Source organism: Sus scrofa, chromosome X, assembly GCF_054392235.1.
Source record: "Sus scrofa isolate SSC_HxYL_T2T_F1_AM1 chromosome X, Sscrofa_HxYL_maternal_Yorkshire_Landrace_v2.0, whole genome shotgun sequence".
NCBI lineage: Eukaryota > Metazoa > Chordata > Mammalia > Artiodactyla > Suidae > Sus > Sus scrofa.
Window position 1 is genome coordinate 122,654,143 of NC_139401.1, and position 20,463 is coordinate 122,674,605.

Consider the following 20,463-nt stretch of genomic DNA (forward strand, 5'->3'; position numbering starts at 1 on the left):
AAGGTTGTACAACCATCACCACCAGCACGTTCCAAAACTTTCTTATAAATCCCAAGCCAGTTCTGCAACCATTAAGTGATAGCTCCCATTCTTCCCTTCCTTCAGCCACTGGCAGCCTCTAATCAACTTACACTCTCTATGAATTTACCTATTCTAGATATTTCATATGAGTGAATCCTACAATATTTGTCCTTTTGTGTGTAGCTTATTTCTTTCTTTCTTTTTTTTTTTTTTTTTTTTTTTTTTGTCTTTTTAGGGCTGCATCCATGGCATACGGAAATTCCCAGGTTAGGGGTCGAATTGGAACTGTAGCTACCAGCCTACACCACAGCCACAGCAACGTGGGATCTGGGCCATGTCTGTGACCTACACCACAGCACACGGCAATGCCGGATCTTTAACCCACTGAGCAAGGCCAGGGATCGAACCTGTGTCCATGGATGCTAGTCAGATTCGTTTCCACTGAGCCACAACAGGAACTCCTGTAGCTTATGTCAGTTAGCATAATATTTTCAAGGTTCATCCATATTGTAGCATGTATCAAAATGTTATTCCTCAATCCCTGGCCTTGCTCAGTGGTTGAGGATCTGGCATTGCTGTGAGCTGTGGGTAGGTCTCAGACACAGCTTGGATCTGGCGTTGTCGCGGCTCTGGTGTAGTCTGGCAGCAAAAGCTCGGATTAGATGCGGGCCTAAAAAGACAAAAAAAGAAAAGTTATTCCTTTTTATGGCTGAATAGTAGTCCATTGTGTGTATACATACCACGTTTTGTTTATCTACTCGTCTGTTGATGGATTCTTCCTATCTTTTAGCTGCTGTGAATAGTGCTGAAATGCTTATAGATGTACAAGTATCTTTTTGAGTTCCTATTTCCAATTATTTGGGGTATATACCTAGGAGTGAAATCGCTAGGTCATATAGTAATTCTATGTTTAGCTTTTGGAGCAACTGCCAAACTGTTTCCACCATTCTACGTTTCTACTCCCAGTGTCTGAGGGTTCTAATTTCTCCTCATCCTGCCAACAGTTCTTATTTTTTGAGTTTTTTATTTAGCCATCTTAATAGGTGTGACATTTATCTCATTGTGATTTTTATTTGCATTTCTCTAATGACTAATGAAGTAGAGTGTGTTTTCATGTGCTTATTGGTCATTTGTATGCCTTCTTTGAAACAATGTCTGTTCATGTCCTTTGCTCGTTTTTTGTTTGGCTTCTTTGTCTTTTTGGTTAAGTTTTAGGAGTTCTTTACATATCCTTTCCCCCCAGCTTTATTGAGGTGTAATGGACAAAAAGGGATTGTATATTTTGAAGGTGTGCACCTTGATGTTGAATATACATTGGGAAAACTATATAGAACTATGATGTGATCTTTATATATTCTTGATGCTAAACATTTATCAGATGTATGATTTGAAAATATTTTCTCCCATTCTATAAGTTTTCTTTTTTACTTTCTTGATAATATCCTTTGAGGTACAAAAGCTTTTAATATATTTTGGCCACGCCAGTAGCATGTGGAAGTTCCTGGGCCAGGAATCAAATTTGTATCACAGATGTAACCAGAGCCACTGCAGCGACAACACGGCTCCTTAACCTGCTGCACCACAGTGGGAACTCCCAGAAGCTTTTAATTTTGATGAAGTTTTATTTATCTCTTATTTTCCCTTGTTGCTCAAGCCTGATGTTATATTTAAGAATTCTTTGCCAAATCCAAGACCATTAATGTTTTTACCCATGTGCTATCTTCTAATACTTTACCTCTTATCTTTAGGTCACTGATTCATTTCGAGTTAATTTTCAATATGTTATGAGGTAGAGATCAAACTTCATTCTTCTGCTTGTGGAAATTCAGTTGCCCCAGAATCATTTGCAGAAGAGGTTACTCTTTCCCCCATTAAATGAATTTGGCACCCTTGTCAAAAATCAATAAATTGACCATAAACGGGGACCTGCTGTTTAGCACAGAGAACTCTGCCCAGTATTCTGTGATCGTCTATGTGGGAAAAGAATCTGAGAGAGAATGGATGTGTGCACATGTATAACTGGACCACTTTGTTGTACAGCAGAAATTATCACAACCTTGTAAATTAAATATACTTCAATAGAACTTTAAACATTTTTAATTAAAAAAAGAAAAAAATAATAATTGGCCACAGGAGTTCCTGCTGTGGTGCAGTGGGTTAACGATCCAGTTTGTCTCTGTGGCAGCACTGGTTTGTTCCCAGCTTTGCTCGGATTTCAATCCCTGGCCCAGGAACTGCCAAATGCCATGGGTGTGGCCAAAAAAAGAAAAAAACAAGACAAGACAAAAATCAATTGGCCACAGGTGTGTGGATTTATTTCTGAACTCTCATTTCTGTTGCATTGGTCTGTATGTCTGTCTTTATGCCAGTACCATGCTTTAAAAAAAATTTTGGAATTCTCTTCATGGCTCAGCAGTTAACAAACCCACTAGGATCCACGAGGATGCAGGATCGATCCCTGGCCTTGCTCAGTGGGTTAAGGATTTGGCGTTGCCTGAGCTGTGGTATAGGTCACAGATACGGCTCAGATCCCAAGTTGCTGTGGCTCTGGCGTAGGCTGGCAGCTGTAGCTCTGATTCGACCCCTAACCTGGGAACTTCCATATGCCATGGGTGTGGCTCTAAAAAGCAAAAAAAAAAAAAAAAAAAAAAAATCTTTAGCTTTGCAGTAAGTTTTGAAATAAAAAGTGTGAGACCTCCAACTTTTTTAACAAGTTTATCTTGGCTATTTGGAGTCTCATGTAATACCACTTGAATTTAAGGACTGCCTTTTCTATCTCTGGAAAAACTGCTGTTGGAATATTGACAGGGATTGCTCTGAATCTGTAGACTACTTCAGGTAGTATCAACATCTTTACAGTATTGTCTTCCTACCCATCAACATCAAATGTCTATTTATTTAGGACTTCTTTAAATTCTTATATTCTTGGAGGTCCCGTCGTGGCTCAGTGGTTAACAAATCTGACTAGGAACCATGATGTTGCAGGTTCGATCCCTGGCCCTGCTCGGTGGGTTAAGGATCTGGTGTTGTCACTGCAGTGGCTCTGGTGGCTGCTGTGGCCTGAGACCAATCTATTTTTTATATATGTTCTTAAATTTTTATAAATGCCCTTAACTATGTTGAGGACGTTCCTTTATATGCATAGTTCTCTGAGTATTTTTGTCATGAAAGGGTGTGGGAATTTTCATCAAATGCCTTTTCTTCATCAATTGAGGTGATCATGTAGGTTTTTTCTTCGTCATAATAGTGTGGCGTATTACATTGATTTTCATATGTGGAACCACCTTCAGGTTTCTGGGATAAATCTCACTTAATATGGTGTAAAATCCTTTTAATATGCTATTGGATTCATTTCACTAGTATTATGTGGAGGATTTTTGCATCTCTATTCAAAAGAGATTAGTCTATAATTTTCTCTTCTTGGGATATCTCTATATGGCTTTGGTATCAGGGTAATGCTGACCTCAGCGAATGAGTTAGGAAGTATTCCCTCTTCTTCTGTTTCTTGGAAGAATTGAATAAGAATTGGTGTTCATTATTTCTAAACCACTTAGTAGAATTCATCAGAGAAGCCATCTTTTTCTTTTTTGGAAGGTTTTTGATTGCTGATTAAATCTCTTGACTTGTTACAGGTCTGTTGAGATTTTCTGTTTCTTCTTGTGTCAGTTTAAGTAATTTGTGTGAGTGAGTGCCTAAGAATGTGTCCATTTCACTTAGGTTGTGTAATTTGTTCGTGTACAACAGCTTGTTCTTAGTATTCTCTTTAATCCTTTAGTTCCCCACTTTCATTAGTGATTTTAAATATTTGTATGTCCGTCTTTTTATCTTTGTCTAAAGGCTTATCTATACGTTTGCTAATCGTATTGGTCTTTTCATGAGAACCAACTTTTGCTTTTGTTGATTATCTTTCTTATTTTTCAATTTTCTTTTTCTTTTCTTTTTTTTTTTTTTTTTTTTTTTTTAGGGCTGCACCTGAGGCATATGGAGGTTCCCAGGCTAGGGGTCGAATCAGAGCTGTAGCCACTGGCCTATGCCACAGCCATAGCAACGCCAGATTCAAGCCACGTCTATGACCTACACCACAGCTCACAGCAACCCCGGATCCCCAACCCACTGAGCAAAGCCAGGGATTGAACCTGCAACCTCATGGTTCCTAGTCGGACTCGTTTCTGCTGTGCCACAATGGGAACTCCCTCAATTTTCTTATTTATATCCACACTAGACTTTATTACTCTTTATTTACTCTTTTTCTGTATCCTCAAGGACTAAATTTAGGTTATTGATTTGAGATTTTTTTAATGTAGGTGTTTATTGCTTTAAATTTCCCTCTGAGCACTGCCTTGACTGCATCCCATAATTTTTGGTATGCTGTATTTTAATTTTCCCTGGTCTCTATTTTCTAATTTCCTTTGTGATTTCTTATTTGATCATTTGAGTTTTCAAGAGTGTGTTGTTTAATTTCCACATATTTGTGCATGTTCTAGTTTTCCTTCTGTTATTGATTTAGCTTCATTTCACAGTAGTGGGAAAAGATACTTTGCATGATTTCAATCTTTTAAAATTGATTGGGACTGTTTTGTTTGTTTATCTTGGATAATATTCCACATGCACTTGAGAACAATGTTTATTCTGCTTTGTTGAATGGATTCTTCTGTATATGTCTGGTAGATCTCATCGGTTTTTAATGTTGTCTTCTGGTTTCCTATACCACATTTTCTTTACCCATTCTACTACTATTGGGCAATTGCATTGGTTACAGTTTCTATTTCTTGGTGCACGAGTTTCTCATAATATATACCAAGGAGTGGAATTGTTATGTGTTGGTTTTGCACATGTTCAGCTTCACTAGTCAATGCCTATTTCCCAAAATGACTGTACCAATTTATACTTTCATCCCAGTGTATAACAGTTCCTAGTATGCCCAACCTGACTATAGTTAGTATGGTCAGACTTGTTAGTTTTGTCAGTCTGGTGCATTATGGCATCTTATTATGGATCTGTTTTTTTTTTTTTTTTTTTTTTTTTTGTCTTTTCAGGGCCACACCTGTAGCATATGGAGGTTTCCAGGCTAGGGATAAATTGGAGCTACAGCTGCCAGCCTATGCCAGAGCCACAGCAACACAGGATCTGAGCTGCGTCTGCAACCTACACCACAGCTCATGGCAACACTGGATCCTTAATCCCCTGAGCCAGGCCAGGGATCAAACCTGCCACCTTATGGTTCCTAGTTGGATTTGTTTCTGCTGCACCATGACGGGAACTCCCGGATCTAATTTTTATTTCCCTGACTACAATGAATTAAGTTTTTCACTTTGTCCTTCTTTTCTCTCTTTTAGTTTCTCTCATATTCCAATTCTTTACCTCCATTCATGTCATGATCCTCTCTCTCCCATATGATTCAGAAAGTCAACATGGTGGTTAAAAGTACATGTTCAGAATTGGAGTTGGGTTCTAGTCCTCACTATCTATGTGGTGTCTGGCAAGTTACTTAATAGAACTTGGCCTAAATACTTAATAATTGTTCACTATCATCATAAAGCTTAACTTTAGAGTCAGAAAAAAATTGACATTCGAATTCCAGCTTTGTTCCCAACATTTTGTTTAACAAACTTAAAAAAAAAAAAAAAACTTTTTACTTGGAAATAACTGGACTTGCAAAAAAAATATACAGGGAGGGTAAAAAATATATATGGAGGATCTATATACCCTTCATCGAATTTCCCCCAAGGGTTTTATCTTACATAATTATAGGACAATATCAAAAGCAGAAGTTTGACATTGTAAAATGCATGTGTATGTCGTTTTATTACATGTGTAGGTTCATATAACTGCTACTGCAGTTAAAGTATACAACTATTTTCTTACCACAAGGATCTCCATCATGCCTTTATAACCACACACACAGCACTCCTCCCACAATCCCTAGCCTCTGGAAAGCACTATAATCTGTTCCCCATCTCTATAATTTTGTTATTTCAACAATGTTATATGAACTGAATCATACAGTATGCTCCCTTTTGAGACTGGCTTTTTTTCACTCAATGTAATTCCCTGGAAATACATCTGAGTTCTTGCTTGTATAAATAGTTCGTTCCTTTTTATTGCCAAGTAATATTTCATGCTATGAATCCCATTGAAGGATACCTTGGCTACCTCCAACTTGGGGTTATTATGAACAAAGCAGCTATGAAATTTTGTGTAGAGGTTTTTTTTTTGCGAACATAAGTTTTCATTAGATGCATTTGGGCACATTCAGGGTAGTATGGCTAGAGGCCATAAATTCTCATTAGGAATAAATGCCTGGTAATATAATACATGGCTAACAAGGTGAGCTCATTTTTAGTTTTGATGGAAATTGCCAAGCTGTTATCTAGAGAGGCTGTACCATTTTACATTCCCAACAATTACGTAGGAGTGATCCAATTTCTCCACATCCTCATCAGCATTTGGCATTGCTACCATTGTCATTCTAGCCCTTCTGATTGTTGTGTAGTGATATCTCATTGTGGTTTTAAATTCCCTAATGGCTTGTCATGTTGAATAACTTTCCATATGCTTATTTTCCATCTTCACACCCTCTTTAGTGACGTGTTTTTTCAGATCTTTAACCCATTTCTAAATTGAGTTGTTTCTTACTGTAAAGTGTTGAGTTCTTTGTATATTCTAGATACTAATCCTTTTCCAATATGAGGCTTGCAAATATTTTCTCCTATTCAAGCTTGACTTTTTTAAAAAGTTGAAGTATAGTTGATTTACAGTGTTATATTAGTAGAGTTCCTGCTGTGGTGCAGTGGGACCAGTGGAGCCTCTGCAGCACCAGGATGCAGGTTTGATCCTGGCCTGGCACGGGGGGGTGAAAGGATCTGGTGTTGCTGCGGGTGCAGAGTAGGTCACAACTGCAGCTCAGATCTGATCTCTGGCCAAGGAATTCCATGTGCTGTGAGGTGGCCAAAAATAAATAAATAAATAAATAAATAAATAAATAAATAAAATACAACTATTATTTAAATTATGTTTGTTTTAGGAGTATAACATACTCATTCAATATTTTATAAATTATTCTCCATTTAAAGTTATTAAAAAATAATAGCTTTATTTTCCTGTGTGGAACAATATATCTCTGTTGCTTATTTATTTTTATGTAGTAATCTGTATCTCTTAATCCCTTACCCTTCTCTTGCCCCTCCGCCTTCCCTCTCCTCACTGGTAAACACTAGTCTGTTCCCTGTATCTGTGAGTGTGTCTCTGTTTTGTTATATTTGTTTGTTTTATTTTTTAGATTCCACATATAAATGATAACAGAGTATTTGTCTTTTTCTCTCTCACTTATTTCACTAAGTTCTAGGTCCATGCAATATTGTTGTACATGGAAGAATTTCATTCCTTTTTATGGCTATCATTAAAATATCCATACTACCCCAAGCAATCCACAGATTTAATGCAATCCCTATCACAATACCCGTGACATTTTTCACAGAACAGGGACAAACAATCCTAAAATTTATATGGAACTACAAAAGACCCCCAACTGCCAAAGCAATCTTGAGAAAAAAGAGCAATGCTGGAGGTATCGTGCTCCCTGGCTTCAGACTATGCTACAAAGCTACAGTAATCAAAACTGCACAGTACTAGGGGATTAAGATGGTGGAATAGAAGGACTGGAGCTCAACTTCTCTCCTAAAAAACAAGAAAATTCACAACTAAAGGCTGAGCAATCTCCACCCAAATGGACCAGAAACCTTAAAAAAGATACCCTACTCCAGAAGAAAAAGAGGAGGCCACATCAAGAGGTAGGAGGGGCGATTTCATGATATAAACAACCCCATACCTCCCGGGTGGGAAGCCCCACAGACTGAAAACTAACTGGTTCACAGAGACTCACCTACAGGAGGGAGAGTTCTGAGCCACACATCAAACTCTCACATGTGGGGATCTGGCACAGGGAGAAAGAGCCCCTGGAACATCTGGCATTGAAGGCCAGTGGGGCTTGTGTGCAGGAGCTCCACAGGACTGGGGGAAACGGAGACCCCATTCTTAAAAGGCGCACACGGACTTTCACATGCACTGGATCCCAGGGCAAAGCAAAGTCTCCATAGGAATCTGGGTCAAACCTGACTGCAGTTCTTGGAGGACATCCTGGGAAAACAGGGGTGAAGGTGGCTTGTTGTGAGGGAAGGACATTGAAAGCAAAGCTCTCAGGAATATTCAGCAGCTTGCCTTTCTCTGGAGGTGGCCCTTTTGGGAAAATCTGGCCCCACCCATCAGTCAGATGCTGAGAAGCCCCAGGGCAAACAACAACCCAGGTGGGATCACAGCCCCGCCCCTCAGGAAACAGGCTGTCTCAAGACCCCTCAGGCACACAGCTGCCTCTAATCCCATCCAGAGACTAAGCCCCACCCACCAGAAGGATTAGAATCACCTCCACCTAACAGGGAGCAGGCATCAGCCCCTCCCATCAGGAAGCCTACAGCAAGCCCCCCATACCGACTTCAGCCACAGGGGGCAGCCACCAGAAGGAAGAGAGGCTACAACTCTGTTATCTGTCAAAAGGTCACCACACCAAAAACCTATAAACATGAAAAGACACACAACTATAACTCAGGTGAGGGAGAAAGGAAAAACCCCAGAAAATCAGCTAAGCGATGAGGAGATCCTCACCCTCCAGGAAAAAGACTTTAGACTGTTGATGCTGAAGATGATGCAAGACATTGGACATAAACTGCAGGCAAAGATGGATAACTCACAGGAAACACTGACCAAAGAGATGCAAGATATAAAACTTAAACAAGAAGAGATGCAAAAGACAATAACTGAAATAAAAAATTCACAAGAAGCAGCTAACAGCCGAAGACAGGAGGCAGAAGAACGAATAAGCGAGGTGGAGGACAGATGAGTGGAAATTATGGATGCAGAACAGAAAAGAGAGAAAAGATTGAAAACAAATGAAGAGAGTCTCAGAGAACTCTGGGACAATGTAAAACGCACCAACATCCATATTATACGGGTGCCAGATGGAGAAGAGAGAGAGCAAAGGGGACAGAAAAAATAGTCCAAGAGATAATAGCCAAAAACTTCCCTAACATGGGGAAGAAACCACTCACTCAAATCCAGGAAGCACAACGAGTACCATATAAAATAAACCCAAGGAGGAATACACTGAGACACATACTAATCAAACTGACCAAAATTAAAGACAAAGAGAAAATCTTGAAAGCAGCTAGGGAAAAGAAACAAGTAACATACAAGGGAACCCCAATAAGGGGAATGGCAGATTTTTCAGCAGAAACTCTGCAGGCCAGAAGGGAGTGGCACCATATACTTAACATGATGAAAGGAAAAAACCTCCAACCAAGATTACTCTACCCAGCAAGGCTCTCATTCAGATTTGAAGGAGAAATCAAAACCTTCACAGATAAGCAAAAGCTGAGAGAATTCAGCAACACTAAACCAGCCTTACAACAAATACTAAAGGAACTTCTCTAGGCAGAAAAGAAAACACAGCAACAGGAAACAAAACTTCCACAAATGACAAGGCTCACCAGTAAAGGTATACATACAGTAAAGATACGAAATCATCCACGCACAATTATGCCACCAAAATCAGAAATCATGAGAAGAGGTGGGTACAAATGCAGGACACTGGAGGTGCACTTGCGATTAAGAGACCAACAACTTAAAACAATCTCATATATATAGACTCTTATATCAAAACTTCAGAATAACTGCAAACCAAAAATCTACAATTGATACACAAACAAGGAATCTCTGGAGAAGAAATATCTCATAGTAAATAAGTGCATAATCCACCATGAAGGGGGTCATTTGACATCATTCTTGGAATGCTGAAGTCTTCTTAGATCTGATTCTGATTTCCTCTCCATCAAAGAATTTATGATAATTATAATTAAATAATGCAACTTTACAATTAAATAATACAGCACTAAAAAAAAACTGCACAGTACTGACACACAACAGACACATAGATCAATGGAACAGAATAGAGAGCCCAGAAATAAACCCATGCACTCATGGTCAATTAATCAACAACAAAGAAGGCAAGAATATACAGTGGAGAAAAGACAATCTCTTTAATAAGTGGTGCTGGGAAAACTGGACAGCTACATGTAAAAGAATGAAATTAGGAGTTCCTGCTGTGGCACAGTGGGTTAAAAATCTGACTGCAGTGGTTTGGATCACTGTGGAGGTATGGGTTTGATCCTTGGCCCGGTGCAGTGGTTTAAAGTATCCAGCATTACTGCAACTGCAGCATAGGTCACAGCTGCGGCTTAGATTAGATCTCTGGCCCAGGAACTTCCATATGCTGCAGTTGCAGCCATAAAAAAAAAAGAATGAAATTAGAATATTCTCTAACACAAATACAGAAATAAACTCAAAATGGTTTAAAGACCTAAATGTAAGACCTGAAATCATAAAACTCCTAAAAGAGAACGTAGACAGAACACTCTTTGATATAAATCATAGTGATATTTTTTGGAGTCTGTCTCCTAATGCAAAAGAAATAAAAGCAAAAATAAAAAGGGGGACCTAATTAAACTTAAAAGCTTTTGCATAGCAAAGGAAATAATCAACAAAATGAAAAGACAACAACGTGCTGAATGGGAGAAAGTACTTGCAAATGATATGACCAATAAGTGGTTAACATCCAAAACATTTAAGCGATAGCTTGCCTTTTTTTGGAGGGGGGTGCTGCACCCGCAGCATATGGAGGTTCCCAGGCTAGGGTTCAAATCGGAGCCATGTAGGCTGCCGGCCTACACCACAGCCATAGCAACACAGGATCTGAGCCACATCTATGACCTACACCAGATCCCCTACCCACTAAGCAAGGCCAGGGATCAAACCTGTGTCCTCATGGATCCTAGTCAGATTCGTTTCTGCTGCATCACGATGGGAACTCCCCTTTTTATCTTCTTAATAGAGTACTTCATGTAACAATAGTTTTTGATTTTTATGAGGTCAAAAATAACAATTTTTCCTTCTGTGGACCATATTTTTGGTGTCAAGTCTAAAAACTCTTCACCTAGCCCTAGGTCCTGATGACTTTCTCTTATTTTTTTCTAAAAGTTGTATAGTTTTATGTTTTATATTTAAGTCTATAATCCCTTTCAAGTTCATTTTCAATTATAGTGGAAAGATAATTTTTCTTTTTGCCTGTGGATATCTAATTGCTTAGGCACCATTTGTTGGAAAGGCTATCCTAACTTAATTGAGCTAATTTTGTACCTTTGTCAAAAAATAAACTGGGTGTATTTGTGTGGGTCTATTGCTGGATTACTTCTTCCGTCCATGAATCTGTAGGTCTTTCTCTCTACCAATGCTGCTCAGTCTTGATTGCTATAGCTATATAGCAAACTTTAGTATTGAGTAGAAGGATTTTCCCACTTTTTATTTTTCAAAATTGAGTAGAATGATTCTATTCTTTATTTCCCAAAATTGTTTTAGCTCTTCTAGTTTCTTTGCCTTTCCATATACATTTTATTTTCATTTTTTAGCTTTATGGAGTTATAATTAGATGAAACGTAAAACATTGTGTTATACAACTTGTTGATTTGAGGCACTCATGTACCGCAAAATTATTACCACCACAGCATTAGATAACATCTCCATCATGTCACATGTACAGCATTTCTTTTTTGTGGTAAGAACATTTGAGATTGACTCTCCTAGCCACTTTCAAGTGTTATTAATTATAACCACTATGCTGTACATTTCTTCAGGATTCATTCGTCTTGAGAGTAAGAGTTTGTACCCTTTAACCAACGTCTTTCCGCCACCCTCCCCCACCAGCCCAGCCCCTGGGAACCACCATTCTCCTCTGTTTCTGTGAGTTTGGCCTTTCCACATATAAGTGATATCATACAGCATTTGTCTTTCTTTCTCTGATTTATTTCACTTAGCACGATGCCCACAACATCCATCCATGTTGTTATATATATATATGTATAAATATAACTGTCCATACTACACATCGTTTTTATCCATTAATCCATTGACAGACACTTAGGTTGTTTCTATAACTTGGCTTTTGTGAAGGCTCTAATAAACATGGGGGTCCAGATATCTCTTTGAGATCCTGATATTTCTCCTTTTGCTGTACACCCAGAAGTGGGATTGCTGGATCACATGGTAGTTCTATTTTTAACTTTTTGGGGCACCTCCATGCTACATTCCACAGTAGCTGCACCAATTTATGTTCCCATCAACAATGTACAAGTGTTCTCTTTTCTCCATACCTGCATCAATATTGATGTCTTTTATCTGTTCTAACAGGTGTGAGATGATATCACATTTTGGTTCTGGTTTGCATTTCCCTCATGATTACATCTTTTCATGTACTTCTTGGTCATTTATATGTTTTCATTGGGAAAATATGTATTCAATTTCTCTGCCCCCCATTTTTAAGTCAGATTATTTGGTGTTGTTTTGTAGAGTTATTTATATATATATTGGATTTTAACTCCTTATCAGATATATGATTTGCAGATATTTTCTTCCATTCTTTAGGTTGCCTTTTCATTTTTTATAATTGTTATAAATTTTAGAATTTTATTGTCTATTTACACAAAACTCTTACTGGGAGTTTGATAATAATTGCATTCAACCTATAGCTAAATAGCTAAATGTGGGAGAGAAGTAATATCTTTACTCTTTTGGATCTTCCAATGGATGAAAATAGTATGTCTCACCATTTATTTAGATCTTCTTTGATTTATTTCATCAGTATTATGTCACTTTCATTGTATAAATCCTGTATACGTTTTGTTAGATCTACATTTAAGTATTTTAAATTTTTAGTGATTATACACTTTATTGCATTTAAAATTTCCATGTCCATGTGTTCATTGCTAGTATATAGAAATTCAGGAATTCCCTGGTGGGTTAGTGGGTTAAGGATCTGGCATTGTCATTGGCTTGACTTGGTTTGAGCTCTAGCTCAGGAACTTCCACATGCCATAGGCACCACCCCCCAAAAAAGATTCCATTGACTTTTCTATGTTAATGTTGTATCCTGGGGAGTTCCCCTCGTGGCGCAGTGGTTAACGCATCCGACTAGGAACCATGAGGTTGCGGGTTCGATCCCTAGGCTTGCTCAGTGGGTTAAGGATCCAGCGTTGCCGTGAGCTGTGGTGTAGGTCGCAGACGCGGCTCGGATCCTGCGTTGCTGTGGCTCTGGCATAGGCCAGTGGCTACAGATCCGATTCGACCCCTAGCCTGGGAACTTCTATATGCCTCGGGAGCGGCCCTAGAAAAGGCAAAAAGACAAAAAAAAAAAAAAAAAATCTTGTATCCTGCAACCTTACTAAAGTCACTTATTAGTTCTAGGTTTTTTGTGTTAGGAGTTTCCTATATAGACAATTATGGTGTCTGCAAATAGCGACAATTTTATGTTCCTTTCTGATTTGCATCCACTTATTTACTTTGCTTGCTTTATTGCAGTGGTTAGGATTTACAGTACTATGTTGAATAAGAGTGGTGAGAAAAGATATCCTTGCCTTTTTCCCATTCTTAGAGAGAAAGAATTCAGTCTTTCACTGAACTAAATATGAGGTTAGCTGTAGGGTTTTGTAGATGTTAGCAAGCTGGAGGATTCCCTCTCTACTCCTCCTTTGCTGAGAGTTTGAATAGGTGTTAAATTAGCAAACTTTTTTAAAAATTTTTATTGCTGCACCCATGGCATCTGGAAGCTCCCAGGCCAGAGATTGAATCCAAGCCACAGCTGCTGGCCTATGCCACAGCTGTGGCAATGCCTGATCCTTTAAACCACGGTGCTGGGCCTGGGATCAAACCTGCACCTCCCCAGGGACCCAAGCCACTGCAGTCAGATTCTTTTTTTTTTTTTTTGTCTTTTTTGCTATTTCTTTGGGCCGCTCCCGCGGCATATGGAGGTTCCCAGGCTAGGGGTCTAATCGGAGCTGCAACCCCTGGCCTACGCCAGAGCCACAGCAACGCGGGATCCGAGCCGCGTCTGCAACCTACACCACAGCTCACAGCAACGCTGGATCGTTAACCCACTGAGCAAGGGCAGGGATCGAACCCGCGACCTCATGGTTCCTAGTTGGATCCGTTAACCACTGCACCATGACGGGAACTCCGCAGTCAGATTCTTAACCCACTGCACCACAGCAGAAACTCCAGGAAACATTTTTAGGATGATTATTATGTGTTATGCACAGTTCACAATTCATTTTTGTAATTAACTCCTTTAATCCTCATAAAGGGCTTAAGAGTTGGGCACTATCAAAAGCATCTTGTTTCCACAGATAAGAAAAGTGAGGCATTTGAAGGGCAAATGAATTAGACAAGTTAAAACAGCTAGTAAGTCAAACAGCAAAGTCAGAATTCAGTCCGAGGTGTCTAATTTCAGAATCCATGTCCTCCGTCATTGGCACATGCTAACGTCGAACAATTTACATTAGCTTTGGGAACTTCATTTCTTCATTTGTGAAGTGGAGACGATGAATCCTAACTCATTGGGAAGATTAAGTGAAATAGTGCGTATGCTTGGCATATATGGTGAAAGTGCTCAATGAATGTCATTTATGTTAGTTACTGTAGCCTCACTATCAACTCTCTGGTAGAGTCTCTGAATCTGCTCTATAGAATGTTTGGAAATGGAGTGAGCCTTTCTGGCTGAGCTGGAACATGGGTCAACTCATTCTGATTTAAGGCTGTAAATTGTAAATGATTAGAGACAGAGGGGAATATGCGAGCGCCCACTCCCAGAGTGAAGCTTTATGTTATATTGATACCCAGTGTACAATCGCCAGGACTGGAAGGCCTTAAAAATCCCTGGTTATACAAAGAAAAGATATAGAAGGTACTTAATAAGAAGTTTAATATCACAGGCATTGTATTAAGCTCTCTTTTGTGCCAGGCAGGGTCAGTAAGAAAAAATATTCAGATCTTTCCTTTCTCGCTCTTACACAAGGAGTTGTTATTTTGGTAGGAATTGGAAGATGTGCTGAACGGGCTGCATTTGTCTGCAGGAACATTTTCCCCCGATTTTGGTTTCAGTCGTGGATCAATTATTGCCTTTTTTAACTCAGGAAGAAAGTGACTGAGAAAAAAAAACTTTGAATGCTTTTAGCAATACCCAGGTGTGTGTTCAGTGTTCCTGGAGGGGATTAACAGGCGTGCTGAGTGAGCAGAGCATTTCAATCAAAATACACAACTGAGCACTCAGAGCATAGCAGGCAAAGAGGGGAAAGCACAATGTGAATTGAAATCCTTTTATTTCAGGGGTAGTGGCAACTCAGACAGCAGCTTATACACCTGTGTTCCTGCGATGCTCTTTCCGTCACAGCCCTGGGCAGCTTTTTGGACCTTTTGGCTGCCATCCTTTTCCAGCCGAGAAGCTTTTCTTCTGTTTTATGCTACCACCACCTGCTGTCCTGTTCCTACCACACAGAAACTCGTCTCCCCTTTTCCCAAAGGAACGAATCTGACTGCAAGGCCACGATAGGAATATCTTTCAGGGAGATTAAGCAATGACACAACTTTTCGAGGCTTAATTTTAAAAGCACAGACTTTTAAAATGAACGTGTTATTTTAAATGCCTGTAAAGAAAGTACTTTTCTTTTAGTCATGTGATGATAAAGGGCTGAATATGATTTTCACCATGGCAAGAGGAAACGATCGGATGGGTGATCCTTTTCATTTATTTTTATTTAACAAACATTTAAATCGTGTTTAGTATATGTCGGGCACTATTTTAAGTTCTCTATCAGGATAAGTCTTGTAATCCTTATAACAACCCTGTGAAGTAGGTTCTATTATTATTCCCATTTTGGAGATGAGAGACCCAAGGCACAAAGAGGTCAAATAACATGCTCAGGGTTGCTGTAGTGGGTTACGTTCGTGTTTAAAATATTAGATGCTCCTCCCTGTTGGCATCAGTCTCAGCTATGTTACTTGCAGTGCTTTCCTTTCTCCATGTACATTCGGCCTGACCGGGTGACTGGCATTGTCCTATGACATCTGAACAGAGCAAAAGGTTCCGAGCAAAAGCCTTTTTTTAAAAAAAAGTCAGCTCAGAGTCCACCATGTTCTTCCCTTCTTTATCCAGGAAAGCAGTAGTGTTTGAGAGAGGGGATGTTCTTTCATATTGGATTTGAGAATAAAGACAGATGGAGCGGAACTGGAGCTGACCCCAATAGCACACATAACATGACAAAGAACTAAACCTTTGTGATGTAAGCCACCCGAATCCTGGAGTTATTTGTTCATGTGTTTGTCGTCTTTGGCAGTGTAACATACAACTACCAGGTCACATGGGCATTTAGCAATAAACATTTATGTCTTGAAACTACTAATACTCTTTCTGTCTCTATGAATTTGCCTTTTCTATAGAGTTCATTTAAGTAAAATCGTACATATGTGGCCTTTTGTGTCTGGCTTCTTTCACCTAATGTTTTTAATGTATATCCATGTTATAGAGTGTATCCGTACTTCATTCCTTTTTATGGCTGAATAATATTCCATTATATGTATATATATTTTGTTTATCTGATCATCAGTTAGATGGACTTTTGGGTTTCCATTTCTGTTTCAGTTCTCCTCTGTATATAACTAGAAGCAAAATTGCTAGATCATCTGGTATGTTATCTAATGTGTTGGCATATGTAGTATTCCCTTATAATCATTTTTATTTTGTAAAGTCAGTAATAATGTATCCTCTTCTATTCCTGATTTTAGGAATTTGAGCCATTCTCACTTTTTTCTTGGCCAGTATAGCTAAGGACTTGTCAATGTTGTTGATCTTTTCAGAGAACCAATTTTTAGTTTTGTTGTTTTTCTCTATTGTTTTTCTGTTCTCTATTTCATTTGCTCTCGTCTTTATTATTGCCTTCTTTCACTTTGAGTTTAATTTGATCTTTTTTATAGTTTCTTAAGGCGGAAGTTTAAGTTAGTGGTTTTTAGATTTTTCTCAATATATGTATTACAGCTATAAATTTCCCTTTTAGCACTATTATTGCTGCATCCCATAAATTTTGGTATGCAATGTTTTATTTTCATTCATCTGAAAGTATTTTCTAATCTTCCTTGCAATTTCTTCTTTGATCTGTTAATTATTTAGAACCGTGTTCTTTAATGTATGCCTATTTGTGATTGATTTTTAATTTTATTCCATTGTGGTCAGAGTACATTTTATGATTTGAATCCAATAAATTAAAATCCTTTATTGTTTTATAGCATAACCTATGGTCTATCCTAAAAAACTTCCATGTGCACCTGAAAAGGTTTCGTGTTCTGCCATTGTTGCATGAAGTGCTCTGTAAATAAATGTCATATCTAGTTTGTGTATAGTGTTGCTCAAGCCTTCTATTTCCTTTTTGATCTTCTGTCTGGTTGTTGTTTTCATTATTGAATGTGGATATTGAAGTCTCCAATATTATTATTGATGTATTTTTGGTTGCTTAACACTTTTTTTCTCCTGAGTTAAAAAGACAGCTGTATAATGTGATAAATTATAAGTATATGTTGATGGACACACAATAATTTGTATGACAGTAACATCACAAAGAAGGAGGGAAAGAAAGAAGATATGTAGAATCAAAGTTTTTATGCATTATTGAAGTTTAGTTAGCATTAATCTGAATTAAATTATTATGGTAAAAAGTTAATTGCACTTCCCAGGGCAACCACTAAGAAAATAACTCAAAAAATACCATAAGATACATGGCACAGTTGTTAAAACAGTAGATGGGAAAATCTCTATTTCACATAAAATTAAGTATTAATGGAGGAATAAATGAACAAAATAAAAGCAAAACGTAGAAAACAAAGAGCAAAATGGTCGATGAATATCCTGCCTTATCAGTAATTACATTAAATGTAAATCAACTAAGCACTCTAATTAAAAGGCAAAAGTTTGCCGAATTAATACAAAATGCATGATAAAACTATATACTTTTTACAAGAGACACACAAAAAGACACAGTAGGATGAAAGTAAAAGAATAGAAAAAGATACACCGTGAAAACATTAACCAAAAGGGAGCTGGAATGGCTACTAATATGAGACAAAATAGACTTTAAGACAGAAATTGTTACTAGAGACAAAAAGGACATTTTATAAAGGTAGAGTGCCAGTCATTCAAAAAAAAAAACACCTATAACTATATATACACATTACAGAGAGATTCAGAACACATGAAGCAACTTTATGTTTTTGATAGACTTTATTTTCTAAGCAGTTTTAGGCTCACAGCAAAAGTAAGCAGAAAATACAGAATTCCTTATACCTCCTGCTACCCCTCCCCCCCCCACACACACAAGCTCTCCCACTGTCAACATCCCACACCAGAGTAGTATATTTTGTTACAATTAATAAATTTACATTGACACATCATATCATCCAGAGTCCATAGTTTATGTCAGGCTTCACTCCTGTATACTATACAAGTTTTGACAGAGGTATAATGATATGTATCCACCATTATAGTATTGTACAGAATATTTTCACTGCCCTAGAAAACCTCCTGTGCTTTGCCAATTTATCCTTCACCCCCTCCCACCTAACCCCTGGCCATCATTGGTCTTTTTACCTTCTCCATAGTTTTGCCTTTTCAGGATATCATATAGTTGAAATCATACAGCATGTAGCCTTTTCAAATTGGGTTCTTTCACTTAGTGATATGCATTTAAAGTTGTTCCATGCCCTTTCATGGCTTAATATCTCATTTCTTTTCAGCACGGATCAATATTCCATTGCATAGTTTTACTTTATTAATTATTTTTATTTTAAAAATGTTTGTGCTTTTTTAGGGCCACACCTGCAGCATATGGAGGTTCCAGGCTAGGAGTCAAATTGGATCTACAGCTGCCGGCCTACACCACAGCCACACCAACGTGGGATCCGAGCCATGTCTACAACCTATACTGCAGCTCACGGCAATGTCGGATTCCCAACCCACTGAGCAAGGCCAGAGATCAAACCTCATGGATACTAGTCAGATTCGTTTCCACTGCACCACAATGGAAACCCCTCCATTGCATAGTTTAATTATTCATCTGCCGAAGGACAATTGGTTGCTTCCAAGTTTTGACAACGGTGAGTAAAGCTGCTATAAACATCCCCGTGCAGGTTTTTGGTGTGGACATAAGTTTTGGGTAACCCAAACTGTGGGTAAATACCAAGAAGGATGATTGCTATATCATGTTGTAAAAGAATGCTTAGTTTTATAAAAAAATGAACAACCAAACTATCTCCCTAAAGTGTTGTCCCATTTTACATTCCCACCAGCAATGGGTGAATGTTCCTGTTGCTCTGCATCCTTTGCAGCATTTGGCGTTTCAGTGTTCTGGATTTTGGCTGCTCTAATAAGTATATAATTACATCTCATTTTAATTTGCAATTCCCTAATGACCCAGTTCTCTAACGTTGAGCATCTTTCCAGGTGCTTATTTGCCATATGTATATCTTCTTTGGTGTGTTGTCTATTCAAATCATTTACCCATTTCTCCATTAGATTGTTCATTTTCTTATTGCTGAATTTTAAGAGTTCTTTGTAGCTCTGTTCATTTTTCCTTCCTGCTTTGCTTTCTGTTCCTCAGACTGAGTAATCTCAATTGACTTCTGTTCCCTGGTTCTTCTGCTTAATCAAATTTGCTGAGTTCCTATAGTGAATTTTCCACTACAGTTACTCTGCTTTTCATCTCTAGAATTTCCATTGGGTTCATTTTTGTATAACTTATGTCCCTTTATTGATATTTAGTAAGACATCTTTCTTATACCTTTTTTAGTTCTTTAGACATAGTTGCCTTTATTTCTTTTTCTTATTTTCTTTTTTGGTCGCCCCTCGGCATGTGGATTCTCGGGCTAGGGATCGAAAGCAGGCCAGAGTTGTGACCTACGCCTCAAGCTGCAATAATGCCGGATCCTTAACCCACCATGCAAGGCCACATCCCTGCCACTGCAGAGACCCATTAGTCCCATTGCACCCCCGTGGGAACTCCTATTTCTCATAGGATGTATATAATGGCTGCTTTTTAGTTATCGTCTAGTAAATACTGTATCTGAACTTCCTCAGAGTTTCTCTTCATTACAGTGTTTTTCCTTTGTATGGACCATAATTTCTTGGTTTTTTGTTTTTGTTTTTGTTTTTTGTTTTGTTTTGTTTTGTTTTTTGCATGCCTCACAATTTTTGTTGGAAAATGAGCATTTTAAACAATGTAATATGGCAACTCCGGAAATCAGATTCTCTCCCTTCCCAGAGTTTCTTGTTGTGATATGTTTGTTTAGTGACTTTTCTTAATGAATTCTCTAAAGTCTGTATTCTTTTTGCATGTGGTCTCTGAGGTATCTGCATCACTTGAGAAGGGTCTTATTAAAATTCTCCCTCCCTCCCCTCAAGTTGTACCGCACAGTTCATAGATTTTACCCCATACAATTCAGCCACACTGATCTGTGCTTAAGGGG

The 20,463-nt window shown here is 38.3% G+C and overlaps 1 protein-coding gene across 9 annotated transcripts in view; it reads left to right on the forward strand.

The window, feature by feature from the left end:
* The window catches only part of LOC110257774 (uncharacterized), a 431,217-nt gene that overhangs the window by 324,796 nt on the left and 85,958 nt on the right, over nt 1-20,463 (forward strand). The window contains exon 5 of one of the 9 annotated variants that reach the window (XR_014834738.1): nt 15,283-17,344. The exons of the other annotated variants lie outside the window; for them this stretch is intronic. The gene's annotated coding sequence lies outside the window, so the exon portion shown is untranslated. Of the gene's footprint in view, nt 1-15,282; nt 17,345-20,463 lie in introns of those variants that run through there. 9 annotated transcript variants of the gene reach the window in all.